The sequence below is a fragment of the Antechinus flavipes genome, chromosome 1 (assembly GCF_016432865.1).
Source record: "Antechinus flavipes isolate AdamAnt ecotype Samford, QLD, Australia chromosome 1, AdamAnt_v2, whole genome shotgun sequence".
In the NCBI taxonomy this organism is placed as follows: Eukaryota; Metazoa; Chordata; class Mammalia; order Dasyuromorphia; family Dasyuridae; genus Antechinus; species Antechinus flavipes.
The window spans coordinates 23194135-23219449 of record NC_067398.1 but is presented as its reverse complement, the minus strand read 5'-3'; the positions used below and the strand labels follow the sequence as shown (position 1 = coordinate 23219449).

Here is a 25315-nt window from a genome sequence, read left to right as displayed (position 1 = left end):
TTTATTTTATTCAATGTTTCATAATTACATTTTAATCTGGTTTATGTTGTACTCAGGTGTGTTGTGGGCCACAGGCTGCCTATGGGCCTGGTGTCTGACACCTTTGGTAAAATTCATCACTGAGTCATTTTTCCATTTAGCTGATACTCTTTCTAGAGAGAGTAACATTCAACCTCAATATTCTCTAGTACCTCTACCATTTATCTTATTAAGAGACACTGAATTTAGAAGAACAAAAAAAAAATAGATGAAAATGTTAGAAGCCCAATGAAAAAAAATGTTATTCAAACTTCCCTTGAGGAGTAGATTGTAATGAAAGGACAAATACCACAGGGACAATAGCGGGTCTGAGAAAGATCTTTGAGGATCTTTAAGATGTAAATAACTAAGTAACAGAAAAATCAAACAAGCTATAAATGAAATGACAAGACAAGAATATCATAAAGCCAGTAAAGGAAACTGGGAACTTGATGTGAGACTTAAAGCATGTCCTGTTTAGTCACATCCAACTCTTCATGACCCCATTTGGAGTTTTCTTAGCAGAGACACTAGAGTAGTTTGCCATTTTTTTTCTCCAGCTCATTTCTACCCATGAGGAACTAAGGGTTAACTTTGCCCAGGGTCATACAACTAGTAAATGTGTGAGGCCCGATTTGCACCCATGAAGATGAGTGTTCCTAAATCGAGGCCTCTATCCACTGTGCTACCTTGCTGCTGAAAGCATGTCCTAGTTAAGTTAAGAACAAACAACAACTCAGTATGATTTTGCAACAGTAAGACTTATTTCACCAATTGTGGATCCCAGAAACTACTCATTTCTTTCTGATCCATTCCCTGGGTTGAAAAATATATAGCAACCTTAAAATTTGTAGCTATTCCTAAAGCTTGGCAGTAGAAAACCACACGTACTCACATGTATGTATACAGAGTCACTAACAAGTATATATACTGAAAGCGGAGCAAAAACTGTGACTAGGAAGAGAAAACTTCATCTCACATGGCTAAAAATTTTGAAAAGATATTTTTTTCTTCTAGTTCAAACCTCTGATTTTGTCAGTTTGGAAAATTCCCAGTGTGGAAATTCTATCTTTCAATACATATTGTCACTTGATCTATCATATAGTCTTAGAGAGTTTCCTGTAGTAAAGAAAGGTTAAGCTATCTGCCTATTGTAATTTCCCTCATATCTGTCAGAAGAAGGACTTGAATCTAGGTCTTCCAGATTTCAAAATCAGCTCTCTACTATACTCTGCTGCTTCATGCATATAACACACACACACATATACATACATATACACACATACATAAATATGTATATATGCACACAAAAATATGCAACATATACACATAATTTATTACACCAATGTGGATGTTTATACACAAATGTATATGTATATAATGAGAGCAGCAGAGTGACATAGAGTTCAAGGCTTGGAGTCAAGGTGAATTAACTTCAAATTCATCCTTTGAAATTTATTTGCAATATGGCCCTAGTTAAGGCATTTAAACTCCGTGTGCCTTGGGATTTTTCTAGAATTAATTTACTAAGTCACAAATGGATTTCATTCCATGATGGTGGAGAGCATTTCCATACCAGGAGTTCCCTATGGTGATGAAGATATAGTTGCACAATAACAACGATAACTGGCATTTATGGAATTCTTGTCTTCATCTGTGTCAAGTTGATCCTCAAAACAAAACAAAACAAAAATCTTGACATTCATGTAACACTTTAAGGTATGGAAAGTGTTTTATCTAAGTACATTGTCTCAAATGAACCTCACAACAACCTCATGAGGTAGATGTTACTGGTGTTATTATTCCCATTTTATCCATGAAAAGGCTGAAACTCAGAGAGATAGCGGCTCGCCTAGGGTCAGATACCTTGCAAATATTGGAAATACGATGCAACACATGGTCCAGATTCCAAGGCCGGTAGGCCGTCTCCTATGTCAGATTGTCTCTCCAACTTATTTTGAATTGGCATCAGCTGCGGAAATATCTGAACCTTTAAAGCTTAATAGATCAATTTTATCTTCTATTTTCTATTTGCCTTCCTTCTGAGTGGCTCTCAAGGTTTTTATTTAGTTACAAGTGCCCTCTTGGCAGGACAGCTGTATTTTTAACAGGACACTGGACCTGGTTTATGATTTAAATACATTCTTTCTTGAATGTATTTTTACATTTTTTTCTATGTTTATCTTCTTCACTACTTTAGAAGATTTGCAAGAGTAGTTTTCCACATGGCCAACTATTGCAAGCCAGCTGTTCTTTCTTTCAATCTAGTCTATGGTCCATGAAATTGAGCCAAAGTAGACCTTGAGATTGATGCTAGGGAGTATGTATGGAGAAGAAGAGTTTCAAAATTAAGAAAAGCTTTGATGAGGAAAGAATATAATTACTGCTCTCAATAAAGTGGAGACTTTCCAAGCACAACAGGGAAGCAGCATTTCAAAGATAAAAGAGTGTTGACTCCTACAATTTATAGTTCTATTTACCTGATTGTAACAGAATTTGTCTTAGTAACACCTAGCATTTTTACAATGCTTTAGTGTTTCAGGGACATCTGGGTGGCCCAAGAGGTAGAATGCCAAAGCTGGATTCAGAAGACTCATGTTTTTGAGCTCAAATCTCAGACACTTGTGAGCTCTGTGACCCTGAATAAATCATTTAACCCTGTTTAGCTTTATTTCTTACTTGTAAACTGATCTGGAGAAGGAAATGGCAAACCACTCCAGTATCTTTGCTAAGAAAATCCCCACAGGAGTCACAGTCATCCATGAATGACAAACAACAATTTTCTCCTCACAGCAAGTCTATGCAGTAAGCTCTATTATCATTACACTTAGTTGACAGATGAGGAAATTAAGAATGAGAAGTTAAAGAGTTTTGTTTCAGGACCATCCAGCTAGTTAAGTGTCTGAATTAGGATTTGAACTGAGGTTTTCCTTGCTGTCAAGTCTTGTAGTCTATCCATTGTGCCACCTGCCCTGGATAGAGGGAAGAGGGGATTTAATGCTTGTGATTCCATAAAGTTTGAGGTAGACAATAGGAACCGATTCTAAATCCTTTGGTCAGTACAATTTTGTGTTAATGTGTATAGAAACAATCTGGAAAAAGATTACCTGAACACGTGTGACTAATTGCTTCTACTAAAGTTTTCCCTAGTGAAATGTTCAGATAGGATGCCAAGTCATTATCTCAATTAATTTTTCTCAGAATTATAAAGTCAAAGAAATTTAAAAAAAACTATAAGGATCCACATTAGTCATTTAGTCCAATCCTTACCTGAACAAGAATATCATTTAAAACATTCCTAGTAAGTGATCATTTAGTATTTACTAGAAGACCCTTAATCAGGTGAAACTTACTCCTTTCCATAGCACCTCAATCCCCATAGCTTGAGCTAGCTCTAATTGTGGGGAACATTTTCCTCAATATTGAGTTGAAATTTTTACCTCTCCAACTTCTATCTATAGTAGATATCCTCCTAGTCCTGTCTTCTAGGGTCAAGAAGTCTAATTCTGTTCCCATATGACAACTAATTGAAAATACATGATCTCCTGTCAAGCCCTGATCCAATGAATCTTCTTTCCTAGGCTGTTTCCTGTTTCTAAACTAATTATATGATAGGCCATTGAAACAACTCAATCTTCTCTTCAGTCTCTAAAAGTTGTTGAGTAAGATGGGCACATGGAGATGCCCATCTCCCAATCTTCCTGATTTTTCTGAGATAACTAATAATGATTTGGCAATCATACCTGTCAATTCTTTTATTACCCTAAAATGTGTTCCAATCTGATGACTTGAACTCCCAAGAACAGATACTCTTTCATGATATTTTCTTTGACTCTATGACATACTTTCTTCTTTGGAATTTATTAGCCTTTTTATTTGCTAGTCTGCTGATTTTATCATTTTTCACAATTTGGGTACCATCTAGTAGAACAACTAATAAACAAGCAAACTCAGTGTTTGTCACTATACAGAAAGTCTTAATGATTCACATTGAAATATTTGCTGTCAGGTAGAGAAATCCAATAGATTTCATTAGGATTCTAGCATTCTTATGTAAAAGTAAGGAGGATTAACACTGCCAGAAGTAACCGTTATTAAAAAAAAATTAATCATTTTCAATCAAAGGTCACTAATTTTTTGTCAAGAGAGAAGAGAAATTATATCTAACTGGGAAAAATAAAATGTTAAATAAACATGAAATCAATGACAAAGAAAAGAGAATAGAAAAGAAATATTTTATTAAAACACCAATGATTTAGATGTTCCCTTTACTTAATCAGGGAGGGGAAAAGAATAATTTTAATTCAACAAAAAGAAAAACTATTTGTAGCAAGATATATATCCTCAACTACATGGAAATAAAATTTTCTATGCAACAAAACAGTATAAAATAAAAATAAATAAATAAAATATAAAGCAAAATAGACTGGGAAAATATGTATGGCATATACAGTATAGATAGACATTTACATGCTATCATTATAGTTCCTAGTATGTAATGGTTAAGTGATTAAAGGATGTGAACCACTTCCAAAGAGGAAACAGGAATTAATCAGACTACACTTAAATGATAATGGAAAGATGAAAATTAGAACAACTTTAGGTATCATTTTGGACTTCTAAAGGATCTGAAAAATTAAAAGCTACTAATCTCAATTCTGGTGAAGTTATAGAAGAATAATTATGTTCATCCATTGCTCGTGGAGCTGCAATCTTGGAGAAACTTTTTGAAAGTATTCTGGCAGTACCCAGTAAAAATTATCATCATCTCATCATCATAATTATAATAATAATATTCTTTAACCTGGTATTTCCATTGTTGGTAATATATCTGAAAGTACTATTTTTCAAAGTAGATGTCTATACAAAACTTTCAGAGCAATGATGTATATAATTTAAAAAAAATAAAAGTACTGGGAACACCTTAGATATTAAACAACAGAGGAATATTTCAATTAGTTAACATTAAAATAGTGCCTACTTTTGTTGGGCTTTGTGCTAAGGGCTTTACAATACCTTATTAGAGCCTTACAACAACCTTGCTGTTGAGGTAGATGCTATTAGGGTCCCCAACTTTAAAGGTCAGGAAACTGAGGCAAACAGATGTCAAGTGACTTTCACAAGGTCACACAAGATAGTAAGTGTTTGAGGCTGGATTTGAGGTTGACTCTAGGCTTTATGTACTTACAACTTCACTGGCACTTTAATGTTAAGAAAGTAGAGAGGATTAGTAGACCATGAAGTACAAAAAAAGTTTATTATTATTATTATACTTATTATATTTTGAATTTCAACAATAAAAAGGGAAACTTTTTTCCCTTAAAAAAAGTAAAGAGGCAGCATGGAATAATGAATAGAAAGTTGGGAACAGAGTCAGTAAGTCCTTAGTTCATTTTCTGTCTTTAACATATATTCACTATGTAATCTTAATCTCTTAATGTCCTAGGAAACTCTTTTGAAGGATTCGAGGTCCCTTTCTAATCTAGATTTATAACTTCTGAGCTACAGAATGAGTGCTGATTGGCACTAGGTAAAGATATTTCTTCAGCAGGAAAAGGAAAAACCAGTCCCCATCCTCCCACTTCAGTAATAATGCAAACATTCATTCAGTCTGCAAGCAAACTTCTGAGCTGGACATTTAAGACTCTCCATGGTCTGATCCCAGTTAAGACAATGTTTATACATTGTACACATGCATTAAATAGCAAAACAAATAAACAAACTTGGGCTGATCTTGGCATCAAAGGGCCTGACTTCAAACCTGGCTAAGACAGTTAGCCTGGACAACTTTAGCTCACCATCCCTTTTTGGACTTCAACATCCTTATCTATGGAAGGAGGGAGCTGGACTAGACAACTACTAACATTACTTCTACCTTAAAATCAATGATCCTGTGATCAGTGATCCTGTGTGATCCTGTGATCAATGATACTCTTCTTCACTGGATATCAGGTGGAACTTTATGGAACCTGGGCTGGGTTTAAATTCTGTTTTTTATGTTGACTAGTTGTGTAAATATAGGCACATCACTTCATTGTGGATCAATTTCTTCATCTGTAAAGTGGGGGATAATAAAACTTACTGGATGTCTGATTTCATCAGAGTAGGGAGCTCTTTGTGAACACCCCCCCTCCCCTACTAGCAATGAACAACTTCCAGTCTTAGAGAGCCATCTGGGGGCATTGAGTCAATAGATGACTTACCTAGGATCATACTTTTGTTATCTGTCAGAAATTAGGACTTGAATTCAGATTTTTCTTACTCTGCATTCAGGTCTCCACTCTCTGTCCTATGCTGCCTTTCTGGTGGGAGAGAACACTATGCTCAAATGCTATAACTCTGCACGTCTCCAGAAGTTTGGCTGTTACAGGAAATTGGTGCATGGCTGTGGCTCACTTGGGGAACTTGAACTTGTGAACATGACAGACAAGTTTAATTTATTTACAAAAATACCCTCGCACATTCTGCTGTGCATTCATTACATATTAGCAAGAAATCAATGCCTGATGAATGACAAGACCTAACACAGGATCCCAAAATATGCGTCCACAAGCTACAGAATTCTGATTTTTTGAGTGATGCGAAAAGAGCAAGCAATGAAGCCAAAACAACAGATGTCCTAGTGTTTAAGGTGGTAATATGTTTGAGGAAAGAGCCTTTCACACAAATAGCTTAAAAATCCCCCTGATTAGTAACCCCCCCCAATTGGATAGATGAAATTTGTATTTTATTCACATTTGTTCCCTGACTCTCCAAGGCTTCCATGGATTCTCCACATAGATGTTAAATTGATATTCATAAAGCACCATCACCACCATGCTCAAAGATTTTCAGTGACTTCTTATTACCCCTGAATTTAATATAAAACCCTGACTTTGATGTTTAATTCTCAATAAAATAGCTTTTTATTAACCTTTTCTTTTTTCAAGCTACTCTCCTCCATGCATTCTATGCTTTAGTCGAACCAGTCTGCTGGTTGTCTCCATACAGACCATTCTGCTTCTTGCCTCACTGCCTTTTCATAGCCAGTCATCTGTGTCCTGAATCCTCTCTTTCCTTACCTCAGGCTCTTAGCATTTCACTTTCCTTTAAGGCACATCTTCAGTGTCAACTTTTCCTGATTCTCTGAGTTGTTAGTGTTTACTCGTACTGAAATGACTTGTGGATATAATTATATGCACAGAGACACCCACACCCACACATGGACAAAGACATAGACATAGACACAGACACATTTGGGGAGTGGGGAGAAGAAAAATTGTGGGAGAGAGAGAAAGAGAAAGGGGGGAGGGAGGGAGTGAGAGACAGAGAGAGACAGAGGGAGAGAGAGAGAGAGAGAGAGAGAGAGAATATTTATGCACTGTGTATGTATGTGCACATACATATATGTGTACATATAGGTCTGGACAAAAAATATATAGGATCATAGATTTAAGGCTAAAAGGTACTTGATTCTTAACCCTCTCGTTTTATAGGTGAGGAAATTGAATCCTAGAGATGTCTATAATTATATATCTAGTATCTAAATCCAATTCAAATCCAGTTTTTTTTAATATGGATAGCTATATCTATATCTATCTATCAATATATGTGTGTATGTATACATATGTATGTATTTTGGATCAGACTTGTTATTTCACCAATGTTGGGAGTCCCCAGGAAGAAGCTTCCTTTACCAAAGGTTGGCATGTGCTCTGCAAATTAAAATCTTGGAGAGTTGCTTGAGGCACTGGAAGGTTAAAAGTGAGTTGGCTAGGGTTACACAACTAATATGTGTCAGGGACAGGACTTGAACCAGGTCTTCCTGATTCTTAGGCAGCTCTATGTCCACTAAGCCATGCTCTGTATTTACCCCCCTCCTCTATCTCTAAATTTCTCAATCTGTCTGCGATATATATATGTATATTCATGTAATATATTTCTTTATCTTAATATATTTCATCAGCATATACACAAGTTTTTTATTTAAATGTGTTCATATTTTATATTTATTCATTTATACATTTTGTCTCCTCCCTCTCATGCTGAATGGAACTGAACTGAAATGTAGATTCAATGAAATCTAAAGCTGAGCATGGTCTGACTTACCAACTGGTAGTCTCTTTCATTAATACAATTTGAATACCTTCCTGAATAAGTTATATTTATGTCTCAAGTAAAATACAACACTTCTATATAAGTCCATTTCAATAAGCCTTAACTGGTTAAAAATTTGCCATCAGATTATGCTACAGCTAGGTTTTTCCTTTGCTTTTTGCATTTATATTTTATTTATATTTATTTATTTTATCTTGGATAGATTCCAAACCATTTTATTTTTGGTATTTGTAAAGAAAGATACCCTTAATGTTCTTTAAACCATTTCTGACTACTTTTACTATCTGAAGGTTTAAGGTTGAATCTCAGGCTCAATGTAACTGTAGCTCAAGTCCTTCTACTTTTACTTTGAACTTAGCAGAGCAAGAGCACAACTGGTTATTAGTCTGTGTGACTGTCATTCACATAGGGATGGACCTCACCTTAGGTCAAAGCTTTGTTCTCTTCAAGTTGTTCAGTTTTCAACTCTCATTGACTCCATTTGGGTTTTCTTGGCATAGATACTAGAGAGGCTTGACATTTCCTTTTCCAGCTCATTTTACAGGTGAGGAAATTGAGGCAAAGAAACTTAAGTGACTTTCTTAGGGTCACAGAGTTAGTAAATGTCTGAAGCCAGATTTGAACCCATGAAGATGAGTTTTCCCAACTCCATGAATGGCATTCTGTATACAGTACCATTTAACTGCCTATATTTTTGAAAAGTTGCATGTAAATTATATTCTTATAAGTGAAACCATTTAAAGGAATGCTAAGCAGTTCTTTTTTTAATAAAATGAATAATGATTTTTTTGATTTATGATTTACATGAATCTAGATCTTTAATGTTCTATCAGTATAGTAGGTGCTCAATAAATATTTAATTTGATTTTTTTTTTTTGGTGTCATAGGCGCAGAGATTTAGAACTAGAATTGACTTTAGAATTAGTTGAATTCTTTCATTTTACTGAAGGGAGAACTGAGGGATGGAAAACAACAGCAAATATTTGTTAAATATCTCTTCTATGAAAGCCTTGGACCTGGAATTGTAAAGATGAAAAGAAGGAAAAAGGGGCAATTATATTGCACAATGGACAGAGTACCAGCTCTGAAGTCAGAAGAGCCTGAAGCTGAAATCTAAGCTCAGACACTTAACATTTGCTAGCTGTTTGATCCTGAACAAGTCATTTTAACCCAATTGATTCAGAGGAAAAAAAAAAAAAAGGAAAGGGAAAAGGAAAAGAAGAATAAGACACGGGCCCTGCCCTCAGAGAGCTTAAAGTCAAGAAGAAAAGATAAGACATGTACAATTACTGTGTATACCCTTGGTGCTGGGGATATAAGACAAAAATGGAATTCTTCCTGCCCTCAAATTTACATTTAGGTCATAGAATGAGAAGAGTGCAAATTGCTAAGGGAATCTAGAAGAGGGAAAAATACCTAGGCAATGAAGTGATACAATGGGTAGAATGTTGGTCCTAAAATCAGAAGGAATTGAATTCAAATTTATCTGTACATGGATTTGAACAGCTATATGGATTTTTACTAGCTGGTAAATTAACCTCTGTCTGGCTCAGTTTTCTCCCCCATAAAATGTAGCTAATAATACCTACCTCCCAAGGTTATTGTAAGGATAAAATGAAGTGAAGTTTATAAAATGCTTTACAAATATTAAAGTATTAGATAAATACTAGTCATTCTTATCTACTTTGTTGAGGGACTTACAGTAGGTTTCATGGATAAGGTAGCATTTGATCAGAGCCTTGAAAAATAAGGTTTTAATTGAATCCTAACACTAAAGTTAACATTCTACTGTACTGCCCTGATGTCAGACTAATTCACTAATCTCCACCATCCAACTGAATTAACTAGGGGTAGGGAAGATTAACTGTAGATCCCTATTTGTGGTCTCCAGGCAAAACCATGACAGGACATTGAGGCATTTTAGGTAATGTCTAAAAATTATGCCACCTCTGAATAACTGGCCTTCTTGAGCCTTCACCATAATGCCTATGAGTAACTATATCATAAAATAAGCATGTGTGGCATTTTTTCTAACGTAGCAAATTTTAAAAACATCCTTGCTTCTTTTCTTTTCTTCTTCATCACATATAAACTTCTTATATCCTTACTCCAACTAGGTTCTATCTTTTTAATCCTTTCATAATAAACCAGCACTTGTTTGGGCATTAAGAATTGTCAAATACTTTATATATGTTATTTAATTTTAAGTACAAAGCAATTCTATGAGATACATGCGAAAGGTATCTTTATCGGCATTTTACAGGTGAGGAAAGTGAGTTTGAAAGTAGTTAAAGGATATATTTATGATCCCCCATGTGGTGAAGTATCAAAGTATTTGAATTCAGGACTTTCTGATTCCAAGTGCAAACATTTATTCACTGTCAAGTTCAACTTTAATTTCTATATTTGGAGCTAAATTCCAGGACTTAAAGATGAGCTTTATAAATTGCTGCCATTTTCAGGCAAATTATCTCACCTCCATTAATCTCAGCATCTTTATCTGTAAATGAAAATGATTAGTTAAGATGATTATCATGATTAAAGATAAAACTCAGGTATTTGGCTCTGTGGATTGGGAGAACTGACTTCAAATCCCAGCCTTAGACATATTAACTGTGTGACACTGGGGAACTCATTTACCTTCTGTTTGCCTTGATATGTTAGAGAAGGAAATGGCAAACTGATCTAGTATCTTTGCCAAGAAAATCCCATGGATGACTAAAAAACAAGGGGAAAGATTACTGAATTTAGCATTAGAAAAGTTGTTCTTCCACTTCCTATCTGTGTGACCTTATTGCAAGTCTGTGTTTTATTTATTATATATTTTTTTAAAAAGTTGGATTAAAGGACATTTAATGTCAGCTCCAGTCCCATATCTGTGATCTTATGTTTATATGACTTTTATAGCTCCCTTACATTTATGAGCCTTTTAGCTCCCCTGTTTCCCCTGTATCTCTAGAAAATGGTAACTATATTTTTAATGTCAATGTAATGTAGGGACATAAACAAAGGGCTAAATTGGGAATCAATGTATTTGCTAGCAATCTTTAGTCTGATATTTAAAAAAAAAGAAAAGGAAAAGAAAACTTGCCTTCTTTTATAACTACATGAAAGTCAGTCTCCTGAACATTTAAAAAAGTCCAGCACCATGGACAGCAATGATCTGACCTTATCCTCAACTGTTGTTAAAATGGATCTTCATTCTGATTCCTTTCATCTCTGCTTTATCCTTTCTCCCCCCTCATCTCTCCCGATCCATTATTTCTTCCCATAGAGTGTGGCCAACTTTCTCTATCATTTTAGACCTAGAAAGAGTTTGCAGTAATAAGCTGAGAAGTACAATCAAACCAGCAGTGTGAGCTGGAAAAACTTATTGCCTGTGGCAATCCTTGTCAGAAATTAGAAGGAAATGTTCTTTTCATGTTGGCAGCCTTTCAGATGCAAGAAGAGCAGTGTTATTTGAGACACAAAAAGTTGTGTGTAGAAGTAACAATGCATTAATTTATCTTGGTGTGAACACCTAATAGAAAAAAGGGGAAAGACTTTAAAATGCTCCCATTTTTCAACAGGAAGATGATTCATCTCTAAGAAATAGTCAAATTCTCATCTCCTTGAGGCCATAAGTTTCATATTTTTGTCCATTTTGACTATCCTGTGACTTTACAAGGAATAGGAATACAGGATATCTATACCCCTTATAGCGACTAGATACAAAATTTTCTGTAACTTTTTTGTTCCTTGATCAACACAGTGACCCATAGTAAACATTGATAATTTCAAAAGATGAATAATAAAGCATCTCTCCCACTTGGGGGAAGAGAGGTGATGAACAAGAGATATAAACTGAGATATAAATGTGTATACATTGATAATGTGTTAATTTGTTTTACTTGGCTTTTTTTTTATTACAAGAGAAGGAATCTGGGGTCTGGGTAATGTAGTAACAGAAAAGAGCACAAAAGAGAAAATGGCACGAATAAATCCACAATGTGGATTTAAATGCACAAAGTTCAGAAGGGGAAACAAACAGCAATTTTGCTGCTATCCAGTTAAAATTAATATATACAAAAGACAATATTTTTGGATAGAAGTTGTTTCATTTATAAGCCTCTATTGTATTCTAATTTGTGTGTTGAAGTGTTCATTTTTTGTTGATGATGATTGTTGAATTCTCAATTAAAAATTTTAAAAAAAGCCTCAACCTTTATCATGGCCATGATGAATATATTGAGAGAATAACTACAAATGGTGACTTTTTCTATAGTACATTGACCTTCATGTAATATTTTTCTGAAAATAAAAAAGACAAGGAATGAAAAAAAAAGGACAAGGAAATCTTATTCCTATTGCCTTGTGCCTCAATGATTTCTTTAAGCATATGGAGTAGGAGAGATCTTAGGCTCTTGTCAAAATGGTAGCAACCCTTGATGGCAAACTACCCCACTTAGAGTTGGAGAAATTTTGAGGATTGAGGAGAAAGGAAAAACAGATTTTTCTTTATTCATTCAAACTGTAGACTTAAAATATATCCTAAAAATCTTAGTCTTTAGCATTGGAAAATGACTTGTAGATCACTTAGTCTACTTAATCCACTTAGATCACTTACTTTTTTTTGGCAGCCTAGGCCCTTTGGACCATCTGGTGAAGCCTTTGAACTCCTCAGATTAATGTTTTTTAAATATTTAAAAATATTTTGGAACACAAAGAAAAATAATTATGTAGAAATACGGTGACACAAATATTTTTAAAAGTTTGTAAGCTCCAATGAATACCTGATTCAGTCCAGTGCTATCATTTTATAATGAATAAAATGAAAGACCCAAGGGAATGAAATAAATTGCCAAAATTACATAAGTAGCTGGTGGTAATGCTGGAACTGAGATGTTTCAGACTTTTGTTTTATGGTCAGGATCTTGAGATTTCTGATATTAATGTTTCTCTTACAAAAATGACAACAATTATATTGGACATTTATTTGTAGAGGATTTTACCTATTTGCTGGGCATTTTCTTATGTTAGCTACATAATGACTCTCCAAGGTATCTCCTATGTCAACTATTATCCTTCTTTTGTAAATAAGGACATTTGATCTGATAAAAGTCAAACTTCTTGCTCTCAGACATCTAGGCAGCTTAGTGTGAAGTGAATAAACCAGTTCTTAATTCCAAGTGCAGTGTCATATCCACTAGCCTCTGACTCTAAAGTAGAGGAGCTGACAGGATGCTGCTTTGGCTCCAAGTGATTGAAAGGCTGCTGATGAAGTCAGAAGATCAGAGTTCAAAATCCAACTGGGTCATGTTAAGCAAGTCAATTAACCTCAGCCTCTGTATCTTTAGCTGTAAAATGAAAGAGTTGACAAAGTCCCTTCCAGTTTCAAGTCTGTGATCCTTCCTTGTTTGTGCCTTATCATCAATGCTCATCCTCTCTAGGTACAGATTTATTGATTCTCAAATAGCACAACAACAAACACAAAGAATGCCTCGGGGAGACAATCACCACAACTTTACTGCTATTCTTCAAAAAGGGCCTCCAGGAGAGCATATTAAAAATCACATATGGACATATCCAAGACTCAAACTTTTGAGTCCAAGCTACCCGCTAATAACTACAATCTTACCAGACTTTTTCCTCAATTCATTCTACAGTAGTGATAAAATAAAATGGAAATGATCTACATACCTAATAAATGGACAATGTCTTAACAAATCATTGTATATTAATGAAGTATTAATACTTCATAAGTCTAGATCTTCCTGTTTTCAAACATTCTCTTTCTAATATGCCATGTCAGTATAGACCAAAAACTTCCTATATGAAATCACAGTATGGTTTCATATCAATGTAACAATATTATCCTACTAGAGAAGCTAGATGGTGCAGTGGATAGAACATTGAACCTGGAGTCAGGAAGACCTAAAGTCTATCTGTGTGATCTTGGATAAGTCAACTAATTCTGTTTACCTCAGTTTCCTCATCTGCAAAATGAGTTGGAGAAGGAAATGGCAAATCAGTATCTGGTAACAAGAAAACCGAAAATGGGAACATAAAGAGTTGGACACAATTGAAATAAATGAGCAAAAATTATCATGCCAATAAAAGCTAATAAATATGAAATACACAAAGTACTATACAGGTAAACCAGTAGAAGGTGATATGACACAAAATCAGTAGGGAATTAGATGATATAGTAGATAGAGTGTCAGAAAGATCTGAGTTCAAATTCAGCCTCAAATATTTACTAGCTCTGGATAAGTTACTTAATCCTGTTTGCCTCAATTTCCTCATCTGTAAAATGAGTAGGAGAAGGAAAATGACAAACCACTTCAGTAATTTTCGCCAGTAAAATCCCAAATAGGATCATGAAAAGTCAGACATAATTGAAAATCAACAACAACACAGTGGAACTCACAATGAATTCTCACGGGCTATAATGATTTTTTTTTAAGAAGAAAAGAAAACAGGACCAACAGCAAAGCTTCCTACAGATCTAGTAGATGATAGGAAACAAGAATCTTTGCGTGTTTGTTATTCATTGACCTGTTTGATCCTGTCTTGGGAAAGAATATATTTTTGGCTAAGATTTTATCCTTTGTTTTGCACATTCTTTTGAATATTTTTGTTGATTGTTAAGTTTATAATCATTTTAAAAGAAATGTAATTAGTGGCTACTATGTGGGAACCATCACGATAGACTCAAAGAAATTGTGAATTTCAAATGAAATGTGGTTCCTTTTTTGTATCTCAGGGTCTAATAGTATCTATGTACATGATAAAGAAACAGAATTCCAAAAATAGCCCTCAACTATATCATGCTCAAACCAGTTTTCTCCTAACAATCCTTTGAGGTAGAAAGTAACAATATTTTTATTCCTATTTTACATACAAGAAAATTGAAACTCAAAGAAGCTTAAGTGATTTGCCCAGGTTCATACAGCTAGTGAATATGAGAGTAGATCCCGAACCCAAGTCTATTAGCTCCAATACTAATGCTGCTTTATATTATGAGATATAGAAAACAAAATGTTATATATAAATTTTCTGGTGTGTGTGTGTGTGTTGAGGGAGAAAAGAAGGAATGGGAAAGATTGGGATTATTAATTAATCTGTAGATTAGAGGGATTAGAAAAAGTTTAACAGAGGGGGTAGCTGGAATTTAAAATGTGTAAAATTTCAAGGGATGAAGAAGGTAAAGGAAGCCATTCTGGGCACAGTCTGATCAAAGACATAGAGGCAGGAAGGTATAGGATGCATGTAAGAAATAGGAAGAGTAATCCAATTTACCTACAGTTTAATGTCATGGAAATTGGAAGAAGACATGTGAATTTGGGGTGGGGTTGAATAGTCAGTAAAAGAATATTAATTTTGTGAAGAAGCCATATCAAGAATTTTGACAGACGAATGACATGGGCAGTTATGTATTCAGAAAATTGTTTTGCCAGCCTTTTAAAGGAGAGAAGAGAATGGAAGCAGGAAGATTTTTAGAAGACTATGAGAATATTCTAGAAATGTGGTCCTATTATAGGTGAGTGTATCAGAAACCAAGAAGAGTTGGGTATGAGTCATAATCATGGAGAGAATACTAGGACTTGCTAATTGATTGGAATTAAGGGATACAGAAGGAAAAAAAAATGAACAAGAATATAACTATTTCAAACATGGGTGCCAGGGTGACTCAGAAAGACTATGAAGTACAGGAAGAAAGTTTAAATAAACATATTTTGGACATGCTGTGTTTGGAGTGCTGGTAGAGCTTACAAATGGAGATGTCCTGGAGGCCACTGGAGATGTGGATTTTCTTCCTCACCCACATTCTGCAATCTGCCAAATAATGTGGTTGATCTCCACACATTGCACACCAACAGCTTTCCTTCTGTCTACTTTCCTTAAATATTGTAACTGTATCTTAGATGGAGTCCTGATGCAAACTGCCTGCTGTGTCTCACCTGTGACTGGTCCCTGTAACGCAGCATGGCAGCAGCATCTCTGGGCAGTCTGGTTTGTCTCCTTACACTTCCACCTGTGTATCATTTCTTCAGCCCCCTCATTCTGCTGTGCTTCCTTCTCCCACCACTTTGTGCCCAGGGAGTCACATGAAGCAGGCTTCTCAGAAAAGAAATGTGGCTCATTGTGTGTGGTATTTTCATTATATCAGTTTTTTTTTTAAATGAAGTAATCACAAAGTCCATGATAATGTTTTAGAGGTATATTTAAAACTATTCAAAAAGTTTTTAAGGATTAATTTAATTGGTCAAAAATCTTTTATTTCATGGAATGATTTTGTTGTTATTCAGTCATTTCAACTCTTTGTGACCACATTTGGTATTATCTTGGTCATTTGCCATTATCTTCTACAGATCCTTTTGCAGATAAGAAAATTGAGGCAAACAGGGTTAAGTGACTTGCCAAGGCTCACACAGCATGTTCTAACATGTTTATTGCTGGATTTGAACTCAGAAAGATGAATCTTCCTGATTCCATATGCTTCATCTACTGGGACACTTAACTGCCCTGTCAAGATAGATTTAGGACACCTGAGTTCATCTTCCCCCTCTGATGCTTATTTGGCGACATGACCATGAGCAAGACACTTAAACTTTCTAGCTTTAGATTTCTCAACTAGAGGACTGGGAAAATAATAACCGTGGAACCTTCTTTTCAGAGTTGTTGAGACACTCAAGCAAGATAAGTACTTGTCAAACTTTAAAGCCCTATACAGATGCCAGTTATTATTATTCCATGGGATATTTTTGCTATTTCCCTTGTTAAAAAATGCATAAAAAGAGAGACAATTAATTTAATCTTATTAAAGACCTATTGTGGGAAAAGTGCAACATGTACTCAATTGACTACACCCATTCCTTCAGAAGATTCCAGAATGGTATTACCATATCCAAGGCTTAAGTTAACTGCTCATGTCTGTTAATTATTTTCTTCTGTGGTGAATATAAACTGCTCCTCAGACTTTCTGACTCTAAATTCAAGAAGCTTTGTTCTACCTTGATCCTGGCGGGGGGGAGGGGGCGCTGCCATGATAGGGCTAAGAGCAACAAAGTGATTGAAAAAAGACATGAAGAAAGAGAATGTCATCCAGGGAAGAGCCTGGAGCAAGACAGCCAACACGGAGGGACTTCTTTATATTTACCTGTTACCAATCATATAAACTAATCCTGTTTTTTCATCCTAGATTTGAGCACGCCTACTAGATTAAAAGCTCCTTGAGGGTAAGAATCACATCATATTAATCTCTGTCTTTCTTTAGCATTGTGTACAAGGCCTTGATTATGGAAGATGCTTTACTAAATTAAAGCTCACTGACTTCAGATCACTAGAGAAGTAGCCAGATAAGCTTGCAAAAGGATGAACAGAATGAGAAAGGTCCAGCTGCTTATTCCACAGCTTCTCTTCCATGTCCTATCTTCCTGGTCTAAATTTGTTACTGAAGAACAGAGGGAAGACTTACTCTATAGATTTAATTCCATAGACTATGAACTAGCTGGAGACAAGGACTATTTCCCTTTTGTCTCTGTTCTAGAACCTAGCATAATGCCTGACATTTAGAATATTTAAGAAATCAATATATTTTGTGGTTTGCCAAATGGTAGATACAGCAAAATGAGAAATTAGTTGGAAGTAAAGCAGGAACAATGCATAGTGGGAAAAGTAGAACTTGTTTAATTCATCATTCCTTAATCTATTCCTTCTCACCTTAGCCAGAATCTTCAGGCCTGAACTGTCCCTCTAGACGGAAACCTTGGATTAATTAAATAGAACTTTAACTCTAGGGTGCTTTGGGAAGATTGAGTGTTATATTTAAAAAATATTTTTCAAAAGTAAGCAACATATCAATACAAGAAATAAGTAGAAGTCTTAAGACATGGGTGTTACACAGGAGTACTGCACAGAGTATCAATTTCACAACAGGGAGCTGCCTGGGGAAAGAGCACAGTGCTAATGGGAGGAAGGAAGCATTGTGTTCTTAGCAACATGGGAAGGAGTCTTAAAGCATTCATCATCCCCCTCTAACTTAAGTACGGTGCCACAGTTATTTAAAACCTGACTAGAATGTGTATTAACTTGACATTTTTGGTGGAGTCATGCTCTGGAGAATGACAAGGGCAGGATGATTGGGATTTCTAGAGCTCCGAGAGTCATTAGAAAGAATAGATTCAATGGGTAAAAAAATCAGTAAAAATACTCAAGGCTCTGGAGAGAAATTCTATTATCTTCCTGTCTTTTTCTGTCCAGAATTGGCAAACAATAAGGGTCAATTGTGTAAGGCAGAGTCTGATTGCCATCTGGGTTAAGTGCTGGCAATGAAATACTTTTGTTCCAGATACTTTATGGAAAAAAAAATTTTTGAGGTTGATTGCTTTCAGAGACTCTTCTGAAGTTTCTGCTCAGTGTGAGAAAAGCAGAGTCAATCAACAGTGATACGTAGCAGCATTAGGAGACGATACATATTGAATTTGATTTTCAAGGGAAAGTTTAAGATTAAGAAATGTGAGGACTCATAGAAGTTTTCAGCTAAAATCTGGAAAAATGTTCTATCATATATGCTACCAGGTATGAGCAAAATGCCTCCTTTCATTGATTTCTTCAATGAGGGTAATCTATATATTTACTCAGATTTCAACAGCCATGACTTCTCACTCTGTGGGGTTTTGATACATATTTTCCCATAATTCCTTGTTAATGGATACACCCAAAATATTAGAAAACTTGTCCTTTTTATTATCTCAGAAGTACTAATGTACCACTCACTACCATGAGGTCGAAGTCTGTTACTTGGTCAAATATTGTGTATCCATTCTCCCTCTCTTTGCTACCCAATGATTCTGACTTGAAACATGTGAGAAAGTTATGAGGATATGGTTTCATGAAAAATCACAGGCTTCAAGTACCTAAAAGTCATTTTACCATTGAAGGAAGTGCATCAGAGTAGGAAAAAAAGGTTAATAAAGAATGCTGGGGACTGAAGAATCAGCCTTATCAATTAGCAGTTGGCAGAACTGTGCTCTGAGACAATAGGAGAAACAGACAGAGTGAGTCTAATGTTAGGCTCTCAGCTTGCTGCCAAGGTTTTAAAACGTAGGAGGATAGTCCTTTTCCCCACTGAAATGAGTTCTCCAATAGAGATTTATTTTGTTCAATTTATGGCCAATAGATGAGAGCATAATGGAGGCACTGTAGGAGTTCCATGACATCTCACTAACTTCTTTTTGATTATTTTTTATTGGATCTCAGGGCTAGAGCTAAAAGGTGAACTTTCATCATAATAGAATTCAAGGTCTGAGTTTCAAGGTTGTTAAGGACCATGTAGCGCAATCCCCTCATTCTACAGATGAAAAAACTGAAACCTGGGAATGGTTCTGGAACTCAAGTCTTTGGACTTCAAACAATGAGATTATTTAGTAGCATATTTATAGCCAATAGTCCCAAAAGTGCAGGAAAGGATATTATTAGAGAGTAGCAGATTGGATGGAGATTTTTTTTTAATTTTAAAGATCTTCAAATCACTTTATATGCATTTATTTGATCCTCTCAATAGCCCCATGAGGTTAGCAATAATGTGATTTATCATCCCACTTTTAAAAATTATATATGCGAAGTCATGCAGAACACATATTCATAGTGGCTATGTTGCAAAAAAAAAAAAAATCCAACAATAAAAAGTTAGGAACAAAGAAAGTGAAAAAAGTCTGAGTCTGCACTCAGAGTTCATTACTTCTCTTTGGAGGTGGACAGCATTTTTCATCATGAGACCTCTGAAATTATTTTGGTCAGTGTAGCTAAGTCTTTAATGATATAAGATCATCCTTACATTATTGCTATTACAATGGATAGTGATCTTCTGGCTCTTCTCATTGTGCTGTGTGTGACTTCACATGTCTTTCCAGGTTTTTCAGAAACCTTCCTGCTCATTATTTCTTATTGCCTAATAGTATTCCATCAAAAAAAAAATCTATCTAACAGGGACTTGATACCTAAGATAAATAAGAAGATACTAAGGAAGCCCCTTGACAAATTTAAATCACCTGTTCCAGATGAACTATAACCTTAGATCCTAAAGGAACCAACAGATGTAATGTTTGAACAATCATGGGAAACAGGAAAGATTATATATGATTCCAAGAGGGTAAAATTTCCCTCTATCGTCAAAAGAGGGAAGAGAATGGAGACCACAAACTATGGCCAATGAATTTGGTTTCGATTTCTGAAGAAATCCTAGAACACAGAATTAATGAGATGATCAGCAATCATAAAGAAAGAAAGACAGGGAAGAGTCAAATCTTGGGGTCACATGGCTTCATGAAATCTAGATATATCATAACAGACAAAGCTTGCATTTCCTTAAAAAATCAGCCATTAAGGACAGTGATATGAGTATAGTTTATCTAGATGTCAACAAAACCAATTCTAAATTTTGATTTATAACTTCATATGACTTGTGGATGGAGAAGAAGAATTGGATTTAGAAGTGGTTGGAGAGTCAATTTCCAGATGTAGTTGTTACAGATTTAATGAGAGGAAACCATCAGTGCAATATCTCAGTGATCTGTGTTTGGTCTTGCTGTATCTCATATTTTTATCAATGACTTGTAGAAAGACACAGGGGGCAATGAAGTCTTGAGGACAGTCTTCTTGTATCATTAAAGGGAAACTATTGTAGCCTATACAATATAGCTGTTGTTCCTACAACAATGCTTATTGGTGTGTTTACCCTTAAAATTTATCTGTAGAGCCAAGGAATTTCTAATTCAAAATATGAATCAGTATGTTTTCCTGTATGAAGATAAAAGAGTAGAACAGACAAAGGAACCTTATCCAGTGATTTCATTGACCAGATGGTAGCTCACCAAGCTTGTGCTCAATCCTTGGTACAAGCGGCTAATTTTAGATGTATTTAAGCTTCTTTTGGCACCCTGAGCTAATTTCATAGTCTGATATTTAAAAAAAATAACAATAGCTTATGGATTTCTCATTTAAGAATTGAATTTAAATCCAGAGAGAGTTCTTCAGGCTAAATCTTTGCCTGAGAGATCTAATTTATTGGTATGTTATAGAGGAGATTCTCATTCCTAAGCTCATAGATCTAGAAAGTAAGGGATTGCCAAAGCCATTTTGTCCAATTTCCCATTGGAACAACTGAGGAAAGAATCTCAGAGGGCATAGAATCCAGTTCCATTATTTTATAATGGAAGCAACTCAGGTCCAAAGAAAGTAACTGATTTGCCCAACGTCACACAATTTGGTGTCAGAAGTGGGATTTAAGTCCAAATCTGATGACTCTAGTATGATTTCTCCTTTCTCTCTTCCCAGTGCCTCTTCATTGTACCACATTATCTCCACATATGAGTCAGACTAAATAAATGGCCACTGATATTCTTTCCAATTTTGAACTTTTATGATTCTATTAATTCATCCATTGCTCAGGTTGTTCCTTCCAGGTTCATTTGTCTTGTTTTATCACTTTCCACATCTTGATCTTTGAAAGACCAATGGAGAAATGTTTTTGTTCATGAAATTCAAACTTATTGCTGCTAGGTAATATGGTGAAGAGAGCACTCAATCTGCAGTCAAGAAAATCTGAATTAAAATCCTGCCTCAGACACTCCTTAACTTTGTGACCATCGAAAACTCTCTCTATTTCAGTTTCCTCATCTTTAAAATGGGGACAATATCTAAGGTTGTTGCGAGAACAAAATAAGACACTATTTGAAAGTACTTTGTAAACTTTAAAGACTGTATAAATGCTAATCACTATTATTATAATTATTTGCTGTGTTATTTATTATAAGGAATTACAGTACATTTGAGTGCTTTTGTTGGCAACATTATTGGAGAAGAGACTCCCACATGCAAGTGCAAGTTTCATATTGAAGGTGAGAGACTTGACCATGTACAAAATACATCGCAAATGTCGATTTCATATGATTCAAGGACCATCAACTAAAAAAACAATGGTTTACAACTGCTATTGTACTTGGAATGGGCTCAGGACTCAGAAATCTCCATTGCTAGGGGGAAAAATAAGTCTTATAAGCCAATTTTTTACTATTTAAAAGCTTTCTAGATATCAAGTGCCTGTAGAGAAGCAGAACAGATGCCACAAAGAATGGAATGAGCAATCATACTTATGGTGTTTAAGTATGAATATTAAGCCAGGAGAAATTTTCTCCTGAATATTATTTATTTCCGATCAAACTCAGGGAAGCTGATAATTTCCCCAAGTGTACTCATATATGGCTTCTATACAAACATTTGGCTTTTTACAAGAATAAAGACATACATAAATAAGAAGGATTGACATGGCAAGACATGTTGATAATATAACTTGGACTGGTTCAATCTTCCTTAGGCAGTCTGGTAGCCCCTAGAGGGTGGGAGCTCACCATATTGGTTCAGAACTTTGTTCAGACACCCCTTCCTGCATCTTAGAACTTCTGAATTCAAGAAATCTATCAGCCTTACCCTGCTGAGTGTCAGTTATTATAGCTATATGCATCATGGCTGGCAGAAATTTCAATTTAGCTGTCAAATGATCTTTGTGGTCTCTTGCATTTCTAAGGTACTGTCACTCTGTAATTAGGAGACCCATCTTCAACTTTTTACCTCTATTAGAAATTGCTGTGGTTTGAAATCTTTTTATTTTAACCCACTACCACATTTATTAAGTATTAATTCAATACCACCCATGCTCAAGGCATCAGGCAAGAACAGGATCCTTCAAAGACAAAAATGAACATACTATATTAGTAAAGTGAATTCTGGTGTGTGTGTGTGTGTGTGTGTGTGTGTGTGTGTGTGTGTAGGATGATGTAGTATGTACACAGAGAGGTATAGATGAACAAGATAGAGATAATAATTTTTGCCCAGTGATAAGGAGAGAACTGACACCTTAGGTATTAAGAAATGCTTTGCATAGAATGAAGCTCCTGAGCAGCTCCTTGAAAGATGATAGGGATTCCAAGAGACAAGATAGGAGGAAGTGAACATTCTAGTACAGGGAAAAGCTTGCACAAAGATCTAAAAAGCTGAGATGGGATGTTGCAGAAGAGGAGGAGAAAGTAGATCAGTTTGATTAGAAGGTGGGGTACCTGAGAGGGAGTCATGTGAAAAAGATGTGGAAAGTGGGTTGGAGCCAAATTACAGCTGCACAGAGATTTAGGAAAAGGAAGACATAGGTACGGCTAGGCAACAAGCATTTATTAAGGTTTTTTGGGGGGAGAAAAGGCATTGTATTCAGCAGTTAAGACATCATCAGTAAGTTAGGAAAAATATTGGGGTCAGAAATTTATTGTAAGCATTTTGGGGTATGTACTAGAAAGAAAAGAATGAATATAGATTCTTGGAACTGAGGAGTGAAAAGGAGATAATAGAGAGTAGCTTAAGGAGATGGCCAGGGCAAGCAAAAGTTTCTTAGGATATGGGAGAGCTGAGTATGTTTCTAAGTACCAGAAAAAGCACCAGTAAATATCAAGAGTGAAAATAAGAGAAAAAAAATTGAGAGGGCAAGATCCAAGAAAAAAAAGAGGAGGATGGGATTAAGGGTATAAGCAGACAATGTGTCCTTTACACAGAAAAGTGTTATTTTTTCTCAGAGAGGGGTTGAAAATGAAAGAACTTTGAGGTATAGTAGAGGGAAGATGAGGAAACTTGATAGATTATCTTAATTTTCTTAGTAAAATAGGAGGTAAGGCCATCATCTACAGTGGAATGAGGGGGTCATAGAGGACTTAAGAGACAATCTGGGAAAGTTCCTACAGGGAACTTTTCATGTGGAAGGGATAGATATGAGTAATGCTGCAGAGGCAGCATTCACATGACTTGACAACTGAGTCAAAATGTGGAACAACAGTGAGACAAGAATTCTTGACTAATCCAGAACTATGAAGGTGGATAACTAGTCTGTAAGGTAAGGAGAAGAAGAGGATGTCCAGGAAGATAGATGGTGAGTTTAGTTTGAGTTATGTTATATTTGAGATGCCACTGAGAATCTGGTTTTAGACATCGATTGGGTACTTGGAGAAGTAAGACTGGAATTGAAGAGAAGGCTTGGGGTTAGATTTGGGAGCCATTTACTTCTTGTAATGTACATGCCAATAAATGGGCACATATAAACACAAATACATAAAGAATGATTCTTAAGTAAGGGTCAGATTTCATGAAGCTTTCATGCTTCATATAACCACTGAATTTTAAGTCCCCATGAATTGTTATCCTTTTCCCAGGAGCTTTCTCTTGCTCAGTGACCACTGGGTGATCATTCTTTTCTTCAAGAATCAGAGAGCAACTACTTCTTTTCCAAGAGGAAGATTTTCATTAAATCCTTGACGTAATAAAAATTTCTTCTTTCTTGTCTACTTAAAAATTTAATATATATTCATGAAGTTTCTTCATGACATTATATCTGGGCTGTTCTTTGATGTGCTTCTCAGAGTGTCTTTACTGAAAAGGCAGATCTTCCTTTCACCATCAACATTTTGCTTCCACCATCAGGATACTTTTACTATGTGAAAACCAATCTGTTGTCCTTGAAGTGACTGATATGGGGAGAACTCAGTGAGTTTGAGACTAGAGTTTGTTCCCAGTCCATTGAAAGTTAATTTTCTGTCCATAAAATAGAGGGAAATAATAGAAATAAACTGGATGTCATTGTCTCTCTGTCCCTGGATCACATATTTAAGGGCATAGGAAGCTTCTCTAAGAAGGCACGCAGCACTAATCTTGAAATTAGAAGACCTAGTTTGGATCTCAGCTCTATTTCTTCCTGATTGAGTTATATTCACCAGAGTGAAACAATTAAAGAATGGTGAATCTAGAGTACATTACTGCAACCAGCCAAGTTAGAACCATAGAATCAGACTTACTACTATTGTATATTTCCATTCTGCCGTTTTGTCTTACTCTGCTCACCCTCAGGTGTGACCCTTGGAATGAGTTGAAACAGTTGGTTTTAATATCCTTGTGGCCTTCATCTCTGACAATAATGATAACTGGTTCCCTTAATTAGCAAATTTCTATCCTTAGTAAAAATTGTCTCTATTGATATCTGAAAACAAAATGGATTGTTTCAAGGGGGTGACCAAAATCTCAGTAAATGATAACAATACCAAGGTGTTCAATATGATCAACAGACATGTTAGGAGAAATTAAAGGGCAAAAGTGAATCATATTATGGTTTAGTCATTAGTGGACA

At 35.5% G+C, this 25315-nt stretch overlaps 1 protein-coding gene across 2 annotated transcripts in view; it reads right to left on the bottom strand.

The window, feature by feature from the left end:
* SYNPR (synaptoporin) overlaps window positions 1–25315 on the bottom strand; it is a 372902-nt gene that overhangs the window by 74495 nt on the left and 273092 nt on the right. The window lies entirely within an intron of this gene.